At 32.3% G+C, this 25,373-nt stretch overlaps 1 protein-coding gene across 4 annotated transcripts in view; it reads right to left on the bottom strand.

The window, feature by feature from the left end:
* Window positions 1-25,373, bottom strand: part of LOC130448871 (uncharacterized) — a 188,044-nt gene that overhangs the window by 34,245 nt on the left and 128,426 nt on the right. The window contains exon 2 of one of the 4 annotated variants that reach the window (XM_056786435.1): window positions 24,364-24,399. The exons of 2 other annotated variants lie outside the window; for them this stretch is intronic. The gene's annotated coding sequence lies outside the window, so the exon portion shown is untranslated. Of the gene's footprint in view, window positions 1-2,306; window positions 2,338-24,363; window positions 24,400-25,373 lie in introns of those variants that run through there. One more of the 4 variants, XM_056786437.1, reaches the window with a different exon arrangement.

The following is a 25,373-nucleotide window of genomic DNA, read 5'->3' as shown; positions in this document are numbered from 1 at the left end:
AATATCCTGAAGTGCTTCTAAAATTTTATGATAAAACAATAACAACTCGTAGATACAATAAACAACTTATCACCACCGCACCTCACCTGTTTTAGTTTTTTTTCGTCACATCGCATTGTCTAATGTGCTACGACGTATTATCCGCTCTTCCTTTATTTGAGATCGTATTCATCTAATTACAGTATCGCTGTTGGAATATTCAGCAAGGAAGATTAATCATTTACTGGTATAGAACTATTCTAAATATGAATTTGCATGCAAATGCAATACACTCCGCATAAACTCCCGAAGGAAATAGCCAAATTAGCCACGGCATAATTATAAACTCAGATTATCTTTGAATATGTCATAATATAGTGTACTTGTATAAAATTTAACTGGTAGATATAATCTAGAAATAGCATTAGTTTTATTGTATTCAGTTCTTTGTATAATATGTTAAAAAAAATAATGAATTTCTCAACTTTTTCAAATTAATCACCTTTTACATTATTCCTTGAACATGACGCGAACCCCGCGACGGTAACTTAATCGTATACGTAGATTCCTCTCCCGTGCGGCGGTAACGTCCTCTAGGTATGAAACAAATAGACTAAACGTGAAAATTTTCGTTTACCGCGTGGCTTTTTTATTAATTTTTAATCCTACCGTAACTTCTGAGGTGAGCGTTCATATCCTAAGCATCGGATGCACTGCATCCATCGGATCATGTTTGGCAGTGATTATGTCACATGATTATGACGTGATAGATCGAAAGTTGACAGTTGGAAGTTAGTAAACATGGAGAATTACACTGTAGACCAACGCGTCCTGAACACAAGACACGAGGAGTTGTAGAGGGAGTTCAGAATTACGGCAGTTAGTGAGATTGTGACAGAAGGGTCAGAGACGTCAATTCATCATCGGGCACGAGAATTGGACTTTTTAACAGGCACTTTTCAGCGAATTTTCACTAAAGCTGCATGCCTACAAAATCCCACTAACTCAATAACTTCTGCTAGTAGACCACGAACCAATTGGTTCCTTGAGTAACCTGCTGATTTTGCAATCAAACCATTTTAAGAGATGAGGCCCATTTTCAGATCAATGGCTCCGTTATAAGCAATTTAGGGCTTATAAAATGAACGAATAATAAATCTGCAAGCAATACATCCACACAGTAGTCTGGAGGAATAATTCGAAGAAGATAATGCAGTGACGGTGAATGGCGAACGTTATCATGCTATGATAACACAGTTTCTTGTGCATCATTTGGAAGTTATTGATCTTTACAACATGTGGTGTCCGCAAGACTGTGCTACATGTATGAAACATACACGATCTTGCTCTTAGGGTGTGTCATTTTCCAATTTGGTGACCACAATTGACTTCCACGCTCTAGCGATTTAACGCCTTTAGACTACTGGCTGTGAGGTTATCTGAAGTCACATGATTATGCCAATAAGTTTGCGACTATCGAAGCATTGAAAGTCTAAAGTAGACGTATCAATGAAATACCACCACATGTATTCGATAATAACAAAATTTAGTTTACTATTTTTCTTCAATAAATAGCCTTCAGAACCGTTACTGTTTATATTGATTTTTTATAGCTAAAGTCTTTTCTCAATTGGAAGGAGATAAACTAGACAACAGTGTTGGGAAAGTTGGTGTAAAGATGTAAAGAATTTCACGTTATCATCGTACCCGATCGTTGAAATAGCCTAATAGAAACCTAGTAACAGCATAGTCACTTTATCCAACGCCGTGTGATTCCTATTTTTGTGACTTCATAAAAAATCGTTTGTGTGTGTGTGTGTGTCTTTTGAACCAACTGACGGAATTAAGAAGAAATTACAGGAAAGACAGTTGCTTGGTGAAAACGCAGCACAACGTATATAGAAATAAGTTTAAACCTCGATTTTTATTTTAAAACGCCTTGTATATCGTATGATCCAAAGTTTTCCAAGAATGTAATTATGTCAAACTAATCAAAAAGATCCAATTTCTCATAAAAACACTCTTAACAATGCACAAACTTACAATACACTGCTTATAAACACACATTTGGATCTCGCAATAGAAATTATCTCCAACCCTTTTAATGGAAATGGTTATGGTTCCGCCAAGATTATCTCACTTCAGGTATTGTGAGGGCGTCAATCTAAGTCAGTTTACGTGTTCAATTGACCAATAAGTAATTAATTAAAAAAAAAACGAGTTAACTATATATATTATTAGTACTAACTACTCGTTTTATTGAATATATGTTGAGTTATATATTTCATTGACTGTTAAATTGTTATACATATTTCAATTATAGTTACCTGCAATATCAGATGAATCTACATCAATGAGGACTTTCTCTATTTTGACTTTCACCCTTGAACGGCAGATTACAAAACATAAAGAGAACGTACGATGTACAATGTTACATTAATCGCGAATTCGGTCGTAGCCGAATTCTTCACCGAAAAGATTTTAGATTTGAACGCAATTCAAACCGTAGAGAAGAGAGATAGCGAAGAGCGAACGAGAGAGAAGGGATCAATTCTTGTGAATATAATTATCCGTTTCCCAGCACATTCACTGTCGAAAGTATCACAAGCCGCACAAATTAATTATTCGATTTAGTACATGATATTATGAACGTTTTTTCGCATAAAAAGCTGAATTTACAAATAATTGAAAGTTGCATTCGAGGCATGTAAAAGAAATTTAACTATAAATAATTAGGGATATAATTTATAATGTTTACTTCCATCATGAATTGAACCAGTTTTTTCGCGTCAGAAGAAGCAATAATATAAACATCATGTATTTACAATGAATATATAGTTTCTTTACTTAATATTTACAGTTTCTATTGCTGCGATCTAAGACGGTACACATAATATTTTAACACTTTGCACAGCTCAAACTACTAAAACAAATAAACAAACCACGTTAGCAAATCATGAGAAAAAGCGCGCTCATCGGGCGGGGATAAAGATCAATTAGGGGTAGGGTTTCGCCCTAATAGAAAGCGAGTTTCTTTTATATTCACGGTTAATATATTTCTTATTATACAGTACAGCAGTTAGCAATCGGAACTATATTTTCTAGAAGTCCAAAAGTTGAGAATTTCAAATCACTTATTTTGAAAAAATAACAAAGCAGCAATTTCTTACCAATGTTAAAAGTTGCTTTGGTAATCTCATGAAAATGTGTAGGAAGTTTTAACATAAACCAATTTCTTGAATTTACTAAATTATAAATAAATAAATCAAATCAGTTCAAAAAAATCACAAAACATTTTTGAAAACTTACTAATTTGATTAGTAATTTTACCATATAATTTTATAATATTATTCAAAGATTGATCACAACGACACGTGTTGTAATACATTATTAGTCCGGTCAAATTAGACCAAAAAATAAGAGTGAAGCTACATAAATTCCCACCAAGCTGAAATATTATTTAAAATACAATGAAAAATAAAATTTGAATGTTCCTCATCATTTCCGTGCATGTAAAAATTTTTATTCAAGGTCAAAGGTCAAAAAATGAGTTTTTCGCGATTTCCAGCAAAACGGTAAGTGCATGTAAACTGCGTTAATAGCGATGTATCGGTCAACAATTCATTAGAATCAGTGCAAAGTTTACTTCGTTTACCTGCGCCGGAGAAACTGCTAAACACGATTTTTTGCTACTGCAAGAAGGGATGCAGTGCTAAATGTGGTTGCAAAAAAGTCGGACTATTTTATTCCCTGGCATGTACACATTGTCAAAGCCGGCAGTACTCTAATATCGAATCACCAACAGTAGAGGATCCATCCAGAAGAAAAAGATGAATAAAAAGAAGAATTCGAAAGTTACGACTCGGACGATTAAATTCCAGTACTGTTTTTCAACTTAGATTGCTTTTAAACATTAACACGTTAAAAAAACGCGCTAAGTACACTCCCTCATAGGTGGAAACGAGTGCATATTGTGACGATTACAACTTTTACAACTTTTTTGAATCATTATATCTCAGAAACGATGGCTCGTAGGGAAAAAAGTATCGATACATTTTTTGTAGATACTTTTATGATCTACAATTTTTGTCTGAGGTATTTTTAAGATAAAACTTACCGTTTTGGCTAAAAATCACTAAAAACTCATTGAATAAAAATTTTTCCTTAATGATAGAAAACTTTCAAATTTTATTTTTCATTGTATTTTAAACAATCTTACCGATTTTCAGCTTGGTGGGTATTTATGTAGCTTGGAATGTCTAAATTGACCGGACTATATTTGGGAGGTCTTTCTTATAAATATCTAGCCATATCAAAGTAATTTATGTTTGCCTTTGTCTAAAAAATTAATAAACTCAGCTGAAGATTCCAATTGTTTACCTTCAGCTAAGATACAATAAGAAAGATATGCCGAGAACTCTTCTCTAACCTTCTCTGTAACTCCCGGAGTTATTTGTGTAACCTCGTATCTTTTCTTCCTCGACTTATTTACCGATTTGGAAAGACGTTGTTCAAGTAGTCGGGCACCAAGACAGCATGTTGTGGACGCGCACCATCTTACTGCAGCCATAAATCATTTCAGTTTGGAAACAACCGGTTCAATTCGGGAATCAAGAAGTTTTGAAGGAGATCGAAATATTGAGGACATGTCGGTATGGTCATATTTTCCATAGCCCAGTACCGATAAGTTTTGTCATTGTCATTGAACACAAAGAAAGGATATGTATCGAGATTGCAAGAATAACTGCGGAATTTATAAAGAAGGTTCGCGAAGAGTATTTCTCATTGAATTACAGCTGAAGGTTAACAATGAGCATTTGATTAGGGTTCCTTTAATTTTATTGTTTAGTTAATTTATTTATTTTATTAATTAAAATAAAAACATCAAACCCCAACATTCCATTTGGAAATTTTAGCCATAACGTCATTACAATCACATAGATGACGACAAAAATTAAAAGGTATCCTTACGAATCGCCTGTTTAAAAATAAAAATCGACGGATTTCAGTACTTTTCCTTAAAGTTGCCGATTTACGATATAATGAATTTTTTCTTTTCATTTGCACCATACTGTATATTGTTACTGTAAAACTCATAAAGGCCGTTTGACATGATGCAAGACAACGTGCAATGCAATGCAAGATGCAATATTTCTTGTTCAAATGCGCAAATGAGTTTCCTATCTGCTAATATTACGTTTTATATTCCTTGGGAGTTTTTCAAATGTTTCTTCATCCATTCTCAACTATTTTTTTTGTCTAATTCTCTAGCTACTCTGTCTATCATACTCCAAAATCAAGACAGAGGTAAATATCATTATTGCCAGTGATGCACTGGTCACTTTTTTCATGTTTACTTTAATTAACTTTGTTATTTTCAATTTCAAACTGCCCACAAAATATTAAATAATGTTTGAGGTTAGGAAACTGTTTATTTTACTTTTGGAATTTTGATTAGTGGCAACCAAGACGCAGTGGAAAGAAACCTGCATAATGTCAAACAACATGCAATATTCGTCTATGTAATATTTTGATCTTTCAAGGAATTGCATGCAATTTCTTGCACGTTGTCTTGCACCATGTCAAGCGTACATTTTCGATAGCAGAATTGAATTTTATGTTATTAGACTTTTATAACGAGAATCTGAAAGAATTTTATACTTTGTTGTTGAATACACAAGATTTATAAGTAAAAATATACCATCTAAAATTCGTTTTACAATTTTTAAAACTATTATTATAACCGTTATTAAAAGCCGCTTAGCACGATGCAAAAAATTGCATGCAATTCCTTGCAAGATCAAAATATTACATAGAGGAATATTGCACGTCCCTTGACATTATGCAAGTCACTAATCAATATTCTATGAGTAAAAATAAACAATTTCCCAACCTTAAACTTCATTTAATATAATAAAAATATGAAAATATAGCTAAGTAAAGTAAACAATATAAAAGTGATAATTATATCTGCTGTTGCCCCGGTTTTGGAGCTTTTAGCTGGAGAATTAGAAAAAAGAATGAATGAAGAAACATATGAAAAGGAAAATACAACGTAATATCGGCAGATTAAAAACTCATTTCTCCTTAAAATTGCAATTGCAATAAAATGGCACCGATAAAATCTGCGCATGCTTTTGATCAAGAAATTTTGCGTCTTTCATTGTATTGCACGTTGTCTTGCATCATGTGAAGCGGCCTTAAGTCACATTGAAATTATAATTTGTTCATATTAACTACCGAACAATTATATTAGATTAAATGTTGAAAAGTTTGCGTAATTTACCTAAATATGAAAGTTAATTTTGACATTTTGAGTGTTGCTACCTTGAGATAAAAAATAAAGACTATGTTAAACAAAACAAGTTCAGTGTTGGTATTTAATAATCTGCCTTCACATCGATTCAAATTTAAAGGTCACATTTTATGAAACACCAAAAATTTAACCTTCTTATCAATGTAGTAGTTTACGTGATACCAATGAACCTGAAAATAATTCATTAGTCAACGAAAAATATTTTTTTATATCGCAAATCTTTTCACGTGAATCGAGTTCTATGTGATAGAAATAACGTAGAGATCAAAATAAAACTTCTATCTATAAAATAAATATTTAGTTGTATATGTCGAAATCGAAACGTATCTACAAATAATCTAGATTCTATATATGAGCTCTTGAAAGTAAGAATAAATGTAAAAAAAAACAACAAAAGAGATGGCAACGAAAACTTCTAATAATGTAAGCGCGAAAATTCAAGACTAGAAACAACAAAATTAATTTTTCAACGAGGTGCACGAAGCTGTTGAGTATTTTTGACTTTTACTGTACATAACTGGTAAATACAAATTTCGAAGATAATCCGAATTTAGTTTGTATTATCTCAGGTAAGTATACCATAGCGAGAAGGGACTCCAAGGCTTTAACCATCATCTAAACGACAAATTATAGATGAAATTATAAAGGCCACTTGAAATGATGCAAGACAACGTGCAATGCAATGCAATACGCAATATTTATTGATCAAAAGCATACGCAGATTATTTCATGCAAGATCTTGCATTTGTGACATTTTTATTGCGTGTATTTCTAGAGAAAAATGAGTTTCTGATTTGCTACGTATCTCGCCAAGGATTTCTTAGTTATCTTATGTTTTATTTTCGTTAGGAGTTTTTCAAATTTGTCTTCATCTATTCTCAATTCATTTTTGTATGATTTTTAGTCTAATTCTAAACTAAACACATGTTTTCATTCGTTCTATATAGCCAGAACCTGGCCCACCATCGCCTGTCTCTCTGACTCCAAAGGTAAGCTAGCAGACAATATAATTATTGCTATTCATGCACTGACCACTTCTTTCATTTTTAAACCGCACACAAATATTAAATAAAATGCAAATATATTGACCTTGCAATAAATTGCATCAATTGTCTTGCATCAAAGTCAAGTGGCCTTAATGAGTATTCATATCTGATTCATGTAGAAACACTGAAGATGATGTTATACCATAAAAATTTGCAATAATAGATTATGATCTGTTATGATTTGTAGTTTAAAAAATTAGTTTTTTTGGAAATAGATTAAATTTTAAATAGTTTCGGATTACACCATATAAAAATCGTGTTTATAAACGACAAATGGTTTTAAGTTTGAAAAGGATTTGAGATGTTCAAGTCGCTCAAAATTAAAATCAAAATTATCTCGTTTACGTCAACCAGCTTCAGACTTTTGAATCTCTTAAGGAAAAAATTAGCTAAGGAAATGTGGGAAACTGTCATTCTAAGTTTTGGGAACAAGTGATAGATAATAACAAAAAAATAGCACTTCTGGTCATTAACTCCGTCCAATATCATTTTCTTAACTTGATAGGATGAATTCTAAATTGATTGAAAAACAAATTTCACAAGTAGAACCGAAGTTTTTACAAAAAAAAGTAAAGCAGAAGAGCTTTGGTTATCCAGTATCGAGAATCTCAAGGAGGGACAAAGTTTTAGTTAAAGTTAACACCATAAAAAGATTTATAGCAAGGAATCTATCAAATGGAATGGGCGACGAGGAGAAAGACTAAAAAATTATGCAGGAGTAGAAATTCTGAGAGAACGTGAACTTCATTAACATGAACCAAAGTTGAAGGTTGGAAATAAACGGAAAAGCGCTAAATTTCATTATGATGACAAACAACACTTTTTTTGAAAATAAAATATAAATGAACTGCTAAATGTTAAATATTTTTCTAATTTAATGAATTGGAACTTTTGTCAAACAACGAACTAAATGTTAATTCGTTTCATTTTTCAAGTCTGTCAATTACATAAAAAATACGCTGACCCTTGTTTAATCATGTCCATTAAATTCTCATTCACCTCGCGTGCTACCAACATATTCATTTAAACCGTTGGTGGAATTTAAAATTAAATAAAAAAAATAACCAATTAAACGACGAGAGTAGTAATAATGAAAGGAATATTAGAATGAACAAGCGTGTTTATAAAAAGAAAAAAAATGTGAACATACTGAAAATCGTTCACAATCCGACGCTTTCTAGGAAGGAACAGGCAGGGAGAAAGAGGAAGCTTTAAACAGGAGTGAATCTGCCCAAAAAAAGGGAAAATCTCAAATTGTTTATGTCGACAGGAAGGTCGTAATTTATTACTTATCCAAAAGTAAAAACAACAGTTTATTTTTGATAAATCGGAGGTGTTTTTAAAGATGAACACTTTTACTTATAAAAATAATGCATTCATGGAGTGTTAGTAGGACAACCACTTCATTTTAATGTAGTACCTCGTGACAATTATGCAAATGTTTCAGGAGTGGAAACCGAAACTTCCACGAATAGTATTGAAACAAAAAAAAATAACCTCGGTGAGAAAGTCTCTAGGTATTGCTATTTAGTTGTCTGCTCGTGCTTATTTTCGAGAAAATTCATGTAAAACTGAAACCAACATACTGTTGTTAACTTAGAAAAGGTTTAATTGAACATTAGAGATTCTTAATAATAAAGTCACTCGAAAGTACGTAGATTTGTTTCTAATTACATTGCACGGGCTAAAAGTTGAACCTCGGTCTTTCGCATTATGATGCCCGAGATGAAAAGCCGTGGTCATCATAATACGCAGAGCCGAAAATTCAACTTTCGGCCCTTGTAGTGTAATATACAAATCAACACATTTTATGACAGTCTTTGTTATTCTTGGAGGAGCTGCTTATCATATTTTTTTGTTGCCTAATTGCCACATTAGTATTAAATGTTTCTTCATCATATTATATTATTACCGATTTCATAGAATATTTTGAAAGGACTGACAGTAAATTTATTTGATTTTCGATTCTCTATTATATCCCAAATTCGTTTATGTTGTAACGTTTTTCGTATTTATTTACACTTCTATTCCTGGGGTAGATTAATAAACATTGTCTTTCACATTCTTAATTTATTTACACACTATACAATACACTTGACAATAATTTACTTACGAATATCACTTAAATAATTTCTGCGATTACTTTTAATAATTCATTCTTTTCACTATGACTATTTATTTAAAACTAAACTAATTCCGCTACATAAACTTATTTATATACCACAAATAGAATTCTACAAAGTTCTAGAACAAAAAGAAAAACAAGAAATAGATAAATAGACTTTCCTAGAAATTATTTCATAGAAATACTGTAATAAACCACCTGCTATAATAAAAAAATCATACAAGGCGCGCCCGACATTTATAAAAAACAGATGAAAAGCGTCGCCGAATTTTAAAACTCCATTTTAGCTGGACAGGGCCGGTCTAAGGGTTTTCAATAATTTTGGACTGAACGCCACAAACGAAATCGATTGAATAGCCAAACCGTTTGTTACAAGACGAGAACGACGCATAAATCTGACATGAATAACGAGAAATCTAGTGAATAAAAATGCCAAGGACCCATTTTCATGAACACGAGAAGAAAATCGTGGACACTGCGAGATAAATAAGAACAGTACTCTGCGGATTAAGCGGTGGAAGAAAATATTGAAATTAGATACTGGCCACATTTATAAAGAGAATTATAATACTGATGATCATGCGATATGAGCAGAAAGGAACTACAGGTCCAAGAAAAATCCCTATAAGATTCTTGTTCTTTCTGGTCCGCCGACTTTGATGATGGGACTTAGCGATTAGGAATTGGTTAGGTTACAAATAAATTAGATGCAGATATTGAACTTAACTATTGAATTTTCTGGGATTTTTTACATTCAAATCTTCACATCTTTGATTCTAAATGACATTTGTTTTGGTCCAAGTTTTGTTGCAAGAAACATTTTTTGAAAATATCAGGGTAAAAATTAAACGTGTTGAGTGACAGCACATCAAATGTTGTTTGAAAAGAAATCTTGTCAAGTGGAAATTCCTAATTTAGGTTATATTAAAATGTGTGTTTGGAGCAGCTCTTTGTTTCTTTATAATGATTATAGTACAAACATCCTTTTTCAGACTACTAAATACTTTTGACGACTCAGGCTCAGAATCCCGTATTTATGAATAGAGATATGAAATGACCTGTCGATAAATGATAATAACATAGTTCAAATATCGATTATACAAGACAGGAATTCAATCAGATTATCCAGATATCTTGTTTTCGTGAAAGATTATTAGAAAAAAAGAGATCTTCGTAATGTATTTATTGGCAATAACGGATATGTTCTGTCTGACTGATATCCTCTTAAAAGTTGCGTGAACGAATAGTTGGTGTTCCTAACAGAATTGATGACACATCTGTATTTTTTCCTTTTACCGAATTTCAAACGATTTTTAATACCTTTTTACCATCTTCGACTTGCGTTTCATTAGAGTCATTCCACTTTTTTTACAAAAACTCCACATGAATGCATCTTTCGCTTTATTCTCTATCGACGTAATCCCAGTCCTGCAGAGTAAAAGTTTTCCTATATCAGGGCCATTCCTGAAATCTCCATATCTTACATAAAAATGTCGGGTACTTATTCGTTACACCACCACCCCGGAAATTACGAAGTAGGAATAATAAAAGTGTCTGGATGGGGTGGAAGACTATTGTACATAAAAAAATGGCTAGGTTAGGTTAGGTTAGGTTGAGAGAGGCGAAGAGAGTGAAACAAATTTTTCATTTTTTTGGAAATTTTTTTATTGCACTAAGCGGCATTAGTCGGAAATTTTCGCGTGGGACTGTATTGTGTTTATTTACTGTTTGGGCGCTTATATTCGATCGATGATAATTGTTATTTGTTGATTGAATTTCAGTTTCGTTTCACAAGGTGCAGTAAAATTCTATCAAGACCGTGGTATAATAAAAAAAGTGCAGTAAGAAACATCCTATGACTGAGAAGGGACTAGGGATCGGTACATGGTTAGAGGGTACCAGACTATCATTAAAGACCGTCCCTCTTTTCACATATGCCTCGTCGCAGGAGTATTCCTCGTGCAAATTTTTAGAACGAGAGCTGGATATGAGTAGTACGGCTATGAGCGATTGGAGGAATTATTTAAGGGAAGTTTATGCGAACTCATTGCTCCGAAATAAAAGGAAGATCGGGGGACCCGGCATCACATGTGCAGGTCTAAGTAAATAAAAATTATTATGAAAATATAGGGATGGAAATATATTGATTGAATTTTTTTTTTATTTTTCCAGATATAAAAATGTCGAGCAGATTCCTAAAGATATTGCTGATTTCGATACAAAATTGTGAAAAATATTATATATATTTCTTTTTTGGGATTATGTATTTAGACTTTTTTGAAAATATAAATTTTTTTTGCGTATTTCGTACTGTATTTCATCGTTATTATTATTATTATTTTGGTGGTGGTGGTGGTATAACGAAGAAGACCCAAATTTCCATATTTCTTTCGAGCCTCTCTATTGAAATAAAGTGTTGTTGGAGTCAGTCGACAGATGTCTATCGTAAAATGAGTCCCTCTTAAAATAGAAAGGATTTAGTCAAAATCGAATGTTAAATATCAGGGTGGAATATTTTCTGTATAACCTTTATACATACGTTTAGTGTAAGAGTTTTCCAGTTTTATGATCATTAAATTCATACTTTCAAGAGCAAATCAGTTATCCTTTATCTAACTAAATACATCTCTGTTCTTTTCGTTTTATATTCCTCATCTTCATTCCATTAGGGGCGACCCTATTGCAGCTCGGCAACCCTCTTGATTTATATTTTTTATACTTATTAATGAAAGTCGTGACTTTTATCCCAAATAACGTTTTTATATGGAAATTTCTTTACCTTTTTTCAACTTGAAGAAATTGTTATTGAGACACGAAGTAATTAACTGTATCCTGTTTTGATTGTGAAATTGACGTCGAAGAAGAAGAAGAAGAAGAAGAAAAAAAAAAAGAAGAAGAAACATGCTTTATTGACAAAAAATTGTTCACAATTTGTAGACAAAAGCTTGTATCTACAAAACAAACACACAAATAAATAAATATATAATAAAATAAAATCCAATTATAAAGTGTAAGTACGAAAAAAAAAACGATATACGGCAATCCTAAAATATGTAATAATGTGTAATAAAAATTAGTGTATATAATGTTGAATATTAGTATTAGAATAAAAGTCGTTTATAGTTTAGAAGACACTTTACCACAAATGCTCCTTCAAACTCATTGATTTCAATTGACAAATGATTGTGCATTTTTTACCATTTTACAGTTTTGAGCTTTAACTAACACTCAACGTGGAATAGATAGATAAAGATCGTGCTTCGTTTTCCCAAGTGTATGTCTGTGCAATGATCTTTAATTTTAGAGAAGTTCGATTAGAATCGCAAATTGATTTAAAGGTGATTAATTCACCAGATATGGTTCTTTGGAATGCCGTGATATCAGAGAAATTAATAACAGAAAAAGATTGCAAGAAGACATTGTTGTATCAATCCTTAGAAACTGACTTCTGTTGGTAAGGACTAATAAACCATGCGAGAGATATTCCCCCAAAACCGTAGAACTGCAATTTGTTAATTGAAATACAATCAAAATCCTTAAGAAAAATCATAAAAAGTAAACATAGACAATTTCTAAAATAAAAAAGTTAACTAACTAGACACAAAGTGTTTATAATTCTGACTTTATTCATTTCAATAAATAATAAAACGTGTTATAGCTCCACGTAGATCTTTATATATATAAAAAGAACATAAAACTCGGTTTTAGTCGAGCATTTCGCAGTTTTCACTGTCATTTAATTAGTAATCATTATTTATATTAAATTACACTTTTATTTTGTTATATAAGGAATGTTCATAAAGTAAATGTTGTTTCGAAATAAAAAAGAATACATTATTTTTTTAAATAGCTTTCATAAATTTCGTGCACTCTTTTAGTTCGTCAACGCCGAGCACGTCGGATCGCAGATAAAAAACTTCAGATGCCGAAACAAATAAAGTCGTAAGAAACGAAGTTAGAACTGTACGAAGCGCCATTAAATCGCTCATCGCCGCGTCTCTGTACAAATTTTTCGATGAATTACATTTAGTTTAACATTTCTCGCATTTAGAAAACAAAATAATCGATCGCATTTCACAAGTGACGGGATATCTAATCAACTAAGTTACTTCAAACCAGCTCAACGATCTGCACACAACCCACAGCGAGCTCAAAATGGCAACATGTCTCTTTGCTCGATATAGAGTAAATTCCGCGGAGAATAAACTTACTTTACAAATCTACTTCGTCTATTCAAGGGGTGGAATGGATGGAATTATATATGAAACTGCGATATCAACGTTTGATTAAACGCCATAGGTGTATTTGAAAATGTCAAAAATAATTGTTGTGACGGGGGCTGGATGCTGGAAATTGTATTTACTACATTATTGTGTATCTACTTCATAATGCAATGAAAATATCGTAGAAATAAAAAATATGGGGTATAAGTGAGCTTATAGACGCGTGCAAGTGAAGCCTGTAGTGCGGTAAGGAATATCATCGCCTCACTTTTATCAAAGAAAGATTCGTACTAGTAAAATATAAAACCGTAATAGATTTATTTTAAACAAAAATCATATTGATCATTTAATACATTCATTTATACACTGAACTATTTTCAAGTAAAAAACTGAATGTTGAATATTTGTAACAAGTTAACAATAATTTAGGTTTCCCTCTAGGGTTCAAGTGCTTGTTCTTTTTTTTCATACTTCCACGATCATTCCGAATTTCGCAATTAGATCGTTCAGTCTTATAAAATCATTCCTATATTAATACACTTATTATTTTGAAACAACGTTGTATGTAGAAAACTCAAAAAGTCCAGGAAGTGATTTATTGTCTATAACTTAATTCGTGCGGTATTTTTTCCAAAATTTTAACGTTTATTTAAGAAAAACATGTACAATAGTATTATTCAAAGTATTGCCCATCTGAAGCTATGTCCTTTTCCCATCTTTCTGGTAATTTGTGGACCCCATTCCAAAAGAACTGATACAACTTGGCAGCCAAAAATGAATCAAACCAATTTTTCATATCTTGCTCTGATATAAACCGTTTTCCAGTGAGGGTGTTCTGCATCGACCAGAACAAATGGTAGTCAGAAGGGATAAGGTCTGGGCTATAAAGCGGACTAGGTAAAACTTCCCATCCACTGTTTTCCAAATACTTCGGAATAGCAATGTGGGGCCGAGCGTTGTCATGATGGAAAATTATTGCCTCGTGTTTGGTCGCATATTCCGGGCGTTTTTCGACTACTGCTCTCTTCAAATGGATTAATTGTGTTCGGTAGCGTTCTGCATTGATGGTTCCAACCGGATTTAGTAGCTCATAATACAGCTAACCCTTCACATCCCACCAAATAGAGAGAATTATCTTCGCGCCATGGAGATTCGGCTTTGCCATTGAATTGGTTGGTTGGCCGGATTTCACATATGCTTGGGGTTGTCGTAAGGAATCCATTTTTCATCACCAGTAACAATCCGATGCAAAAATGATTTCCTTCTGTGGCGTTCCAGCAGCATTTCGAACATGCAGAACCGCCTTTCGACGTCTGTCGACTTGAGTTCACCCAATTTCCTTGCTTTTGAACATATCCAGCTACTTTTAAACGTTTTGAAATGGCTGCTTGAGTGACACCCAAAGATTCTGCGAGCTCTTCTTGTGTTTGGCAACAATCTTCATCTGGATAATTGCCGAATTGACGATTTTTATAATAAAACCAGTCTCGTTATTTGATAGCCAGAACTCATATTTTCACCAATTTTTCTTTACAGACCATTGGAGGTTAAAAAAACAACCTTCGTATACCGCAGAAATCAAAATACAGTCGATAAAATGCATCTCATCAATGAAACGTGTTCACAAAGAACAAATAAGGTTATTGCCACATTGTTTTGGAAATCCAAAGGTGCAATCTTTATTTATTATTCAGATGGAGAGAATTAGCCGATATTAAGCTAATTTCCTGACACTTTTTGATATCAAATTTCAAAAAACATGACCGCATTTGTGCTGTTATCGCTAAAAATTATGATTTATTGCCCCATCCACGATATTCACTCAAATTCGGAGCCTCGATTACTTTCTGTTCCATAATTCAGAACAATTGTTGGTGGAAAGCGATTATTGATAAATAAAGAAATTAAAGGATAAAAATAAAAGTATATTTTGCAGAACTTCCACTCTATTAAATGTGTAGATTTATAAGAGGAAGTTTTGAAGGAAGATACCCCAAAAACTTTGTTTACATAATCAATTTATGTAAGGCAGTTTTGATCTATCTATTCTGTTGTGCACCATCAAAATACTCAAAACCTAATCAACTGTGACTCTTTAGCAAAGATAGCCATAAATCCGCAACACATGCGCCCGCAGTTTTTTGGATGCCTGAGCAAAACAAATGGGGGAACACTGACAACCGTTTGGAGAACGGTTAATTCGAATATAACTGATCGGAGGTAAACTCTTCTAGTATTAATGAAATGATACTTTTGCGATTATAACCATAAAAAAAATGCCAATACATCGTTTGTAATAAGTTTCTCAACGAACGATCGAGAATAGAAAGACAAAAAAAGACAAATTTGTATTACATTGTGCAAATGCAATTTATATCTTGATTACAAACCTATTTACGCTTGTGGTTTTCAATCTACTGGTTCACTTCCATAGAAATTGATTCAACATGGTGTTATTCGAGGTCTTAGCATTGATTCTATCGGTAGACCATATAAAACGTTTGAATTTTTGATTGTTCCAACGAAAAAGTTTCATTTAATACAAAGCCAAAGAGATTTCGTTAAAAACATACAGTGTATAAATACAGGATGGTTATTATAGTGTATGTAACCAATTCATAAATATGCAAATAAAAATTCATACCTTTTTTTGATAATGAAATATGATTACAATGACAAAACTCATTTAACATAGTCGGACAACTGGAAGTACATATCGTGAACATACAATAATACCTTTTAAATATTCCGCATTTCGATTATTCAAGACCTTCATACCCTTGTTCTAAATTAGGGTAGCAGTAAATTACGTAGGTATAATAGAAAGAACAGTTAAGCAAATAAAATTCATTATTCGAATAAACTATATGTAAAATTAATTTTATTTACTTTAAACTTTTCTTTCTATGTACCTACATAATTTAATGCAATCCTTTGAATATTATTAAACGGAGAGAGCTATGGAGAAATATTTCTTACATTTATTGATTTGATAATAGTCTTTGACATAAGGTGTGCCTTAGGCTAGTGTTGGAGTGCAAGAAACTCCTACAAAATCTCATGATATCCAGTTCGTTTGGGTGCCCGGTCACTAGTGCAGCAAAGGCAACGATGAGGCGGATTCATCCTCCGAGCTGGGATCGGCGAACTCGCCTATGGTCCCGAAACCCATCTTTGGTGTAGTTAGAAGCATTGCTATAGCATTTCTCAACTGTCTGCTTGCAAAGCAGGCTCGGCAGAGATGGTTAGACACACACCTGGCATGAGACAAACAAAGGCACACATAGATGGACCTTGTGCGTCTTACACCACCCAACTGCTCTAACTAAATAGGCGCAGAAACCGACTAGTGTCTTTTAACCGATCATCCAAGACGCCATCTTCATACCATGGGCATTACGGTCGATCCGGAGTGCCGCTGGTGCGTAGAGGGATATGAAACTGCAGACCACGTCATCTATCTGACCAGCACACACACGAGCGCTGTTTAAACGCTTAGGCAATCCTCACAGCTTGTATAATGACTTTAAAAGGTTCAAGCCAAAGCATCTGATAGGTTTCTCAAAGGACATCAACCTTTGGTAACGTCAAGTGGGACACGAACTATGTACAATATGTACTATGTACAATACGGAAGGAAATTTATTTATTGAGCAAAATTTGTGAAGTAAGGTCTCCAGTAGCTCAGTGCCTATACTTATTTAACTTTGACAAACAAAATCTTAAACTGATTAGACTTGATTTTTGTGAAACGTTACAAAAAACGAAAGTCGTCAGTCTCAAGTTTTTTAAATGTATCCGTTTTATCGATGGGGTCTTATTAACGCGAAAAAACGTTTTCAATTCACATAAAGCCCACTAATTAATAACTTTATCAATACTTTATACCAGCTTCAGATATTACTTCATAAGTTACAAATAAAAATACCCCGAAAACGGTGTACAGTGGCCAGTTTATCTTTTTGGTGTAAAATTAAAATAATACACATGAAATTTTGCTTAATAAATCTAATATTGAAAAAGTTATGGTTAATACTACTTGGTGCGAAGCGTATAACTAGCGTCCTCTATGGGAGTCAAACATAAAAACAAATTCATTGGATGTAACAACTTCCAAAACATATTCGTATAAAATTTCAATACAGTGTTGCCAGTAGTTGTGGCAAAATCGTAAAAAATGTGTATCTTCAACGCCCTTTACCTTGAATGGTGTTACAAAAAAATTTTGTTGAGCAAACCAAATCCCAAATACTTTTGAGTTTTCTATTTTCTTCTTCTAGGTTATAAAAGCAGGGCACATATAAAAGTATATAATGGGCAGATGTATAAAGCAAGAAAATATTCATGTTTGATGAAATAGAAGACGAACATTGCATAACTCCTGCGCCTCTCCGAATAGCTACGTTTACTCAATAAGCAATGAGACACCTTGTATATAGTAGATTGCTCATTCATGTTATTAACTGTTTCCAAAGGACACGACCTTACGGACAGAGAAGTTACTACGCGTAAAACTTCCGGGTTATATTTTTGAATGCAACGAATTTATTGTCTGTAGATTTTTATCTCTAATAACACGGATTTAAAATTGATTTACGTAGAAATTGACACACCCTATATTGCTTATATATGGTATATATGTTTTAATTGTGTAATTAGGACATGATCATATTTGAAGGTCGTTCGTACAGTACTCGGAATATTTTAAACTTTATCATATATCTTTTATCTACTTCACAAATTCCTTTCAAAGATTAGAGAACAAATATAAAAATATTTAATTATATGCTGATCCTTTTTTGTATAAGTAATAATTTCTAAAGGTGCGAAGTGATTCAAATTCGTTCAATTCGTTCATTACAGAATTTGGTATCGTAAAAATTTGGAAGGCAATCCTGAATTTATATTCAGTTAAACTTTAATGCTTGAAAATTCAAAAGATAACCACTGCATATACAGTATTGTCCGAAATAAACTGAAATATAGGTGTATAGACATGTTTAAGCAAACCTTACAATTAATTAGTAGAGTTTAATTGCTAAAAATGGTGTCGAGAACAGAGGAGAAAGAGTTTATAGTAGAGTACCATTTTCGTTCAAATGGAATTGGCCGACGTTATGGTGCAAGTCTGCGATACGTGTATGATCAATTCACATAACATTCTTGAAGTAATGATGTCTGGCTATTTCAAACAAGTTTTTAATTATAATACAACAGGCAGAAGGAAAAGAGGCAGACCTGTACAAACATGGAGCAGCACTATCGAAATCGAAGCTTAACATGGAAAGAATCTTCATAAATAGTAAAAAATTGGACGAAACCTTTTAACGACCAGAGCTGTTTTCTCCTTTGAAGAACGGCATATTGAATTTCGGAATTAGTTAAGAGATTAATAGTAGAAATATTTTATTATATATAATTACAAACAAAATTAGGCAAACAAGTTGAGGAATTTCAAGTTGCACGCATTTATTTGAAGGTAGCGTTCTTCATATACCATAGCAAGTTCCGCAGAGTTTAACAAGATATATAAAAATGATATGGTTTTCTCAATGATCAATTAGTTTCCACTTATAATAATCATCCTAATATCTATACTAAAAATATTGCTAGGTTTTTATTATTTATCTATATTTCTTTATTATTGTGTTTCAGGAAGATTCTCCCGAAATAAAAATACGTTGCTTTGCTGCATTTTTGATGTCTGTAATGCAAATATATTTTTTCTTCTATTTTGCAAACGAAATTCAAGTTGAGGTAAGTACAACTCATCTTACAGAACGAGAGGATTTGGACTAATGTTCATCTTCTATGTTCTGATTCCTTCCTTTTGGAATACTAAAAAAGGACACCTAGTACTTAGAATTCGTGGAAAGCTCTTTGAGATCCTATTGAGATTCTCCAAAAAAACGTTCTGCCGCGATTTTATGATTCCTGCTATGTATATAGAATGATAGTTTATCATCGATTTTATTATAAAACATTTCCATATATTTGATAGTCATAATTTTGCCGCGCATACCACAAAAAAAACCAAATTTATATTTACAAAAATGCCTAATAGATGGTGTGCTAACTCTCTATCACGGTCTTACATACAGGTCTGAAACCGAGGCTGGTTCATTTCACGAAAGTTGAATTATCTCTTTCTGTGGCCGCCAGGTCGGCGTCCTGATCGAGAGATGATGCCAATAATAATAGTTATTACTATTATTATTATACCGACAAGTGCCCTCTGCTTCACTGGAAGCTAAATGACGATGTTGTAATTTTTTATATTATCGAAAAGTTAAGAAATACGGGTAATGTATTGTACCAACGAAAAGGAAACTCGGAGCGTTCCAGGAAAGTTAACAACAATAATCATATTTCTCAACTTATATTGATGTGACATCTTCGGGTTGTAATTGGAAGCTTTTCATATATTCCCCGTAATGCGATAAAATAAACACATTTATAGTGATAAGTTATCACTAATAATAGGTCGGAATCGTTGAAAAAATTCTTAATATAGCACATATACAAATAAAATTTTATCAAAAATTTTTGCTAAAAGTATCCATTATTTAAAACTGTCACGCAAACCAACAAAATTCCGGCCGTCTATTACTAAATCAACCAACCTATCCGGACCAATATCAACGTAACGTCTAAAAACTAATAAATTATTTGTTTAATGGATATCAGACAATTGTCCAAAGACATTACAATCCGAGCATAAAAACAGAGTCTCAAATAGTTATTTTAGTTTTGTCAGTGTTGTGGTATTTTAAATTGTGTATGGTTTATTTAATTTAATTTTATTTAATGTCATGATCGAAAAATCTAGTTTTTGGTATCTCTATAATTGTATGACAAAAACTGGAATAGGACACGATTTTCAACGCCATCTCTGTTACTGGCTCACATCTAAAAGCTGACTTTTTGGTGTTTTATTTTAGAATTCTGTGATATTTTTAAAAGTTTTTCTGATAAAATCTTCGAAATATTGCCCCAGTTAATCAATTCGTTTGGCATAAAGAAACAAATATTTCATTTGGAAGATTTGACAGACATTTCCTCAATATTCATATATATTAGTTTTAACATATGCATCTTTCATTACATAGGTATTATTAATAAAATTTTGAAGGGCAAAGATCAACAATATAAAGACTATGATGTTGTGATGAATATGGCATACGTTAAATATAGAAAAAACTGCAAGAAAGACAACGGTAATCATTAATTAACCATGGTTATGAAATCAGTTTTTTATATACCATTGTATGTACCGTGTACAAACAGAAACATTTTTTAAACACGCCAACATCTTACTGTTGACAGTCCTAAACCTGCTAAAGTGTGAAGGAAAATTTTTTGTTTGTGGATATAGTTATAAAATGTCAAAAACAAAATTATAATAATCATCCCGTGTTTCAATATTCCATCTACGTATATCTTATATAAACCATTTAATTGTGAAATTTAGATGGTTGTCAAATAAATTGTAAATGAAACCAAAATATTTTACAAAATACTTCATTTATCAGCATTTTAATTTCAGGTATTTATATTTTCTTGTAAACAACAATATGTGAATTTGAAATGTTAACAAAATGAAAGTATTTTGCATAATAATTTTGTTTCATTCACAATTTGATGCGACAACTTACTTCGAGCATCTAAAATTACTCGAGTTATTTTCAAATTTCCTACAAAATTAGCATGGATATGAACCTTAGATCAAATCTTTGATTATAGAAATTTTTTTCTTGGTACGGAGCCAATTTATGGCAGATCTATCGAGTATATAATCTTTGCAAATGACATTTTAGAGTCATACTTCACTTGCTAGTGCACCTCGCCTAGTTCCAACTTACCATGATTCTCAGTTTTTGGCACGAGTTGAATGGCTCCACTACACTACACTACACTATTCGCTCCACCGCTTCAACAAAGTCCTCGAACTTCGATCAATTTCGCGAGTAGTGTACTGGATTCGAAGTGAATCGAAGTTTGAAAACAATGCGTTTCTAACGAAGTTGCAAGAGTGTATGGACAAAGAGTATACTAGCGGTAAGAAGAGGCTCACCTGACTCAGAATCAAGAAGGGGATGTTATTAGGGATACTCATATTTACGTGTTAGTTTTATTCTTCCTAGTTCCTTGGTTTCCATCTGCTTAATCCTCCGAAACGATTTGTTGTTGCGGCTAGAGAATATGATCACGTTTAATGTGTGAAAATTTTGTGAAAACCATGTTGAGAATTGAAAAGAAGTGGAACTGTAAATGTTAATATTGATACTCGTAGATACGTGAAATAGTTTCACTGTTTCTCTCTTAACGTAACAACTTTGATCACAATTTGTTCTAAATTAATTCTAATAATCTACTACACCTTCTTTCGTTAGTTTTATAAATTGAGATTCTATTGATTAATCGATTAGAACAGTAGTAGTGAAGATTAAATATGTTACGCGTATTTCTATAATATATTTTAAGATTAACAATTTCACAATTTGAAATCGATTCGATACAACTATTATTCTCATAGCATCATAATCATCCATTTTCAATAAACATTCTCAGTAGTATTAAACAGAGCAACCTGTTCTTATTTTCTCACTCAGATAATGCCATTTTGTATATTGAAGTTGAAGGTATTTACAGTAGGCTTGGTGATTGATTACTTTAATGGAAAAATATGGTTAATAACGTCATTAGACGGCAGGAATTTTGTTGGTTTGCGTGACAGTTTTAAATAATGGATAATTTTAGCAAAAATTTTTGATAAAATTTTATTTGTATATGTGCTATATTAAGAATTTTTTCAACGATTCCGACCTACTATTAGTAATAACTTCTCACTATAAATGTGTTTATTTTATTGCATTACGGGGGATATATGAAAAGCTTCCGATTACAACCCGAAGATGACACATAAGTTGAGAAATATGATTATTGTTGTTAACTTTCCTGGAACGCCCCGAGTTTCCTTTTCGTTAGTACAACACAGTACCCGTATTTCTTAACTTTTCGATAATATAAAAAATTACAACATTACTTAATCATCGTCATTTAGCTTCCAGTAGAGGGCCCTTGTCGGTGTTTCAGAAGCACTGGTCGTTAAAAGATTTCGTCCAATTTTGCTGACAAGAACTGCCCATTTTTTTCCAATTTATGAAAATTCTTTCAATGTTAAGTTTCGATTTCGATAGTGCTTCTCCTTGTTTGAACAGGTCTGCCTGTTGTATTATGATTAAAAACTTGTTTGAAATAGCCAAACATCATTACTTGAAGAACGTTTATTGAACCGTTGTGTGAATTGATTATGCACGTATCGCAGACTTGCACCATAACGTCGGCCGATTCCGTGTGAACTAAAATAGTGTTACCTTTCGAATTTTCAAGCATAAAAGTATAAATAAATATAAATTCAGGATTGCCTTCCAATTTTTTAGGTCACCAAATTCTGCAATGCACGAAATATAACTTTTGAATCACTTCGCACGTTTAGAAATTATTACTTATACAAAAAAGGATCACCATATTATTAACCATTTTATATAAAAAAGAGAGAAAACTTTAAAAAATATTTAAAGCGTTAAATTTCAAGATTCACAGTATAAGATAATGAACCAGAATAACAGAAGTAGCTGAAAGCGTCAAACGTTTATGAAAAGATGACAAATATACAACTAGATAAATATATGAACCAAACAACCAACGATTTTCTAACCTTGATTGTACAATTAAAAATTGAATCTTGACAATTAACCCTCGGCTGATATCAAGAAGTAAACAGATTCAGACCTAGGAATCGTATCCTTTACTACATAGCCGAAACGTCGAGAAATTAGAAATTCCCTATACTTGTACATTCTTTGAAAGTAGTTTTTAAAAAATGAAAAAAATTCGCGCGCTCGAATTTCCATTAAACAATCATCATAGAACAATCACGAGTGTGTGGTAAATTGCTAAATGGAACAACCACCACCCTCTGTCATTTTGACAGGACCTTGTGATTCGTGTTTCGCGTTCTTTTCTTTCCCCTAGATCTGTGGGTCTTATTCGTTTTTTCAAAGAGTAGCTCTGTTTTCTCTTTTGCGAGTTTTATGAAAACAAATATGGATTTAAATTTCATTACCTTGAGTTTTTTATTTCGAATTACAAGATAATTTATTATGTTAGTTTCGAGAAGAATCTCCTAATACTTCTCGTACGATGACTGACTGGAAAAACTAACCTAAGCTAATAATTTTAATAAAAATATGATTTGTGAGAATCTAGGAGAAATATTTATATGAAGCCACGAAAGTTATTTTTAGTTTGGTACGTATTTTATTATTGATTTTATACAATGAATTTACAGCATACCTATTGTCGGTTGTGGTTGAAATATTTAATTGAATCATACAAACGGGAATTAAATGCATCACTGATTATTAAATACTGTGTATTATTAGACAGCGGGACTGTAAACTGTAATCAGTTCTGAATACTTCATTTATATAATAAGAAAACAGTAATATCTAAAAATAGACACTTGAATAGTATCTGTATAAAATTTTATCGTATCTGTATATGTTAAAGAGTAATGAATTGAATAATTACACTCTGATTCTAATATCTCTTCTATCTATTCTATAATTTAATTTGAACGGAATAATTGTAATTAAATCATATGCTTACAAATATTTATGCCTGGCTAAAGATAGATCCGCGTACCTGAAAATGAAGAAAATAGTGATTAAAAACATGTTCAGAAATCAACATTTCGCAATTTATTTTTAAACCAGATCATCGTATTTCATTTTCTACACAAACAGGTTCAGTAAACTTTTACTTTGAGTTTTCTTGACCAATTTTATCGCAACAAACCCTATTAAACTAACCTCAAATGGTCGTCAAAATATGTTTAGATTGTCATTGTCATTTTGGTACTCGCAGTTGACTAGCTTCAAACTGAAAACTAAACTGAAAACTTTTAGAGCAGTATTGTAAGTAGCCAAACTTCTAAAACGTAATCCCATAATTCCTTAAATAATTAATAATTAACGACACGGATCCTCACGCTTAGCAGATGAATTGAATGAAACCAAATAATAGTTCTAGAATGGAGCTGGTATAGACAAGGATACGGTAGATGAATTGGAATATGCAGGGTTAAAAATCATTCTTGACTCTAGGAATTTATTATTGAAAATGTCAACGACTTGAGCTTAAAACCAATTTAGCCTGATACTAATGGCACTAATTTTATCTAACACACTTTGTCACACATACAAATGACTATCTTTACCTCTACTCTCTATAATTTAATTTCAAAGTGATTCTCTCAGTAGTGCTTTTTTTAAGCAGTGCTAACGTGCGCTTTTTGTCACGGCCTTGACCTCAAACGATAATACGGTCTTTGTATTCTCAATCATAACAAATTGTTTGCCATAATTTCCTACATTCTCGACATTCAACACTTTTTATAGTAATTTCTACAACATCGTTTGTAGTTTTTTTTATTGATTTGAGATGCGATCGTTTATATTACATCTTCTTCTAAATCTCTCCAGTTCTAGCTTCTTTTTGTATACACGTTAAATTAGTTCCTCTATTAATTGCATCGGATTTTACCCTTTTTTTTGTACTGATATTCTAATATGGATTTTTTAGTTCTATAATCTTTTAAAACTTGACCAGAATTTAAA

Source organism: Diorhabda sublineata, chromosome 9 (genome assembly GCF_026230105.1).
Source record: "Diorhabda sublineata isolate icDioSubl1.1 chromosome 9, icDioSubl1.1, whole genome shotgun sequence".
Classification (NCBI taxonomy): domain Eukaryota; kingdom Metazoa; phylum Arthropoda; class Insecta; order Coleoptera; family Chrysomelidae; genus Diorhabda; species Diorhabda sublineata.
Note: the sequence above shows the minus strand (reverse complement) of the source record. Positions and strands in the feature narration are given on the sequence as shown.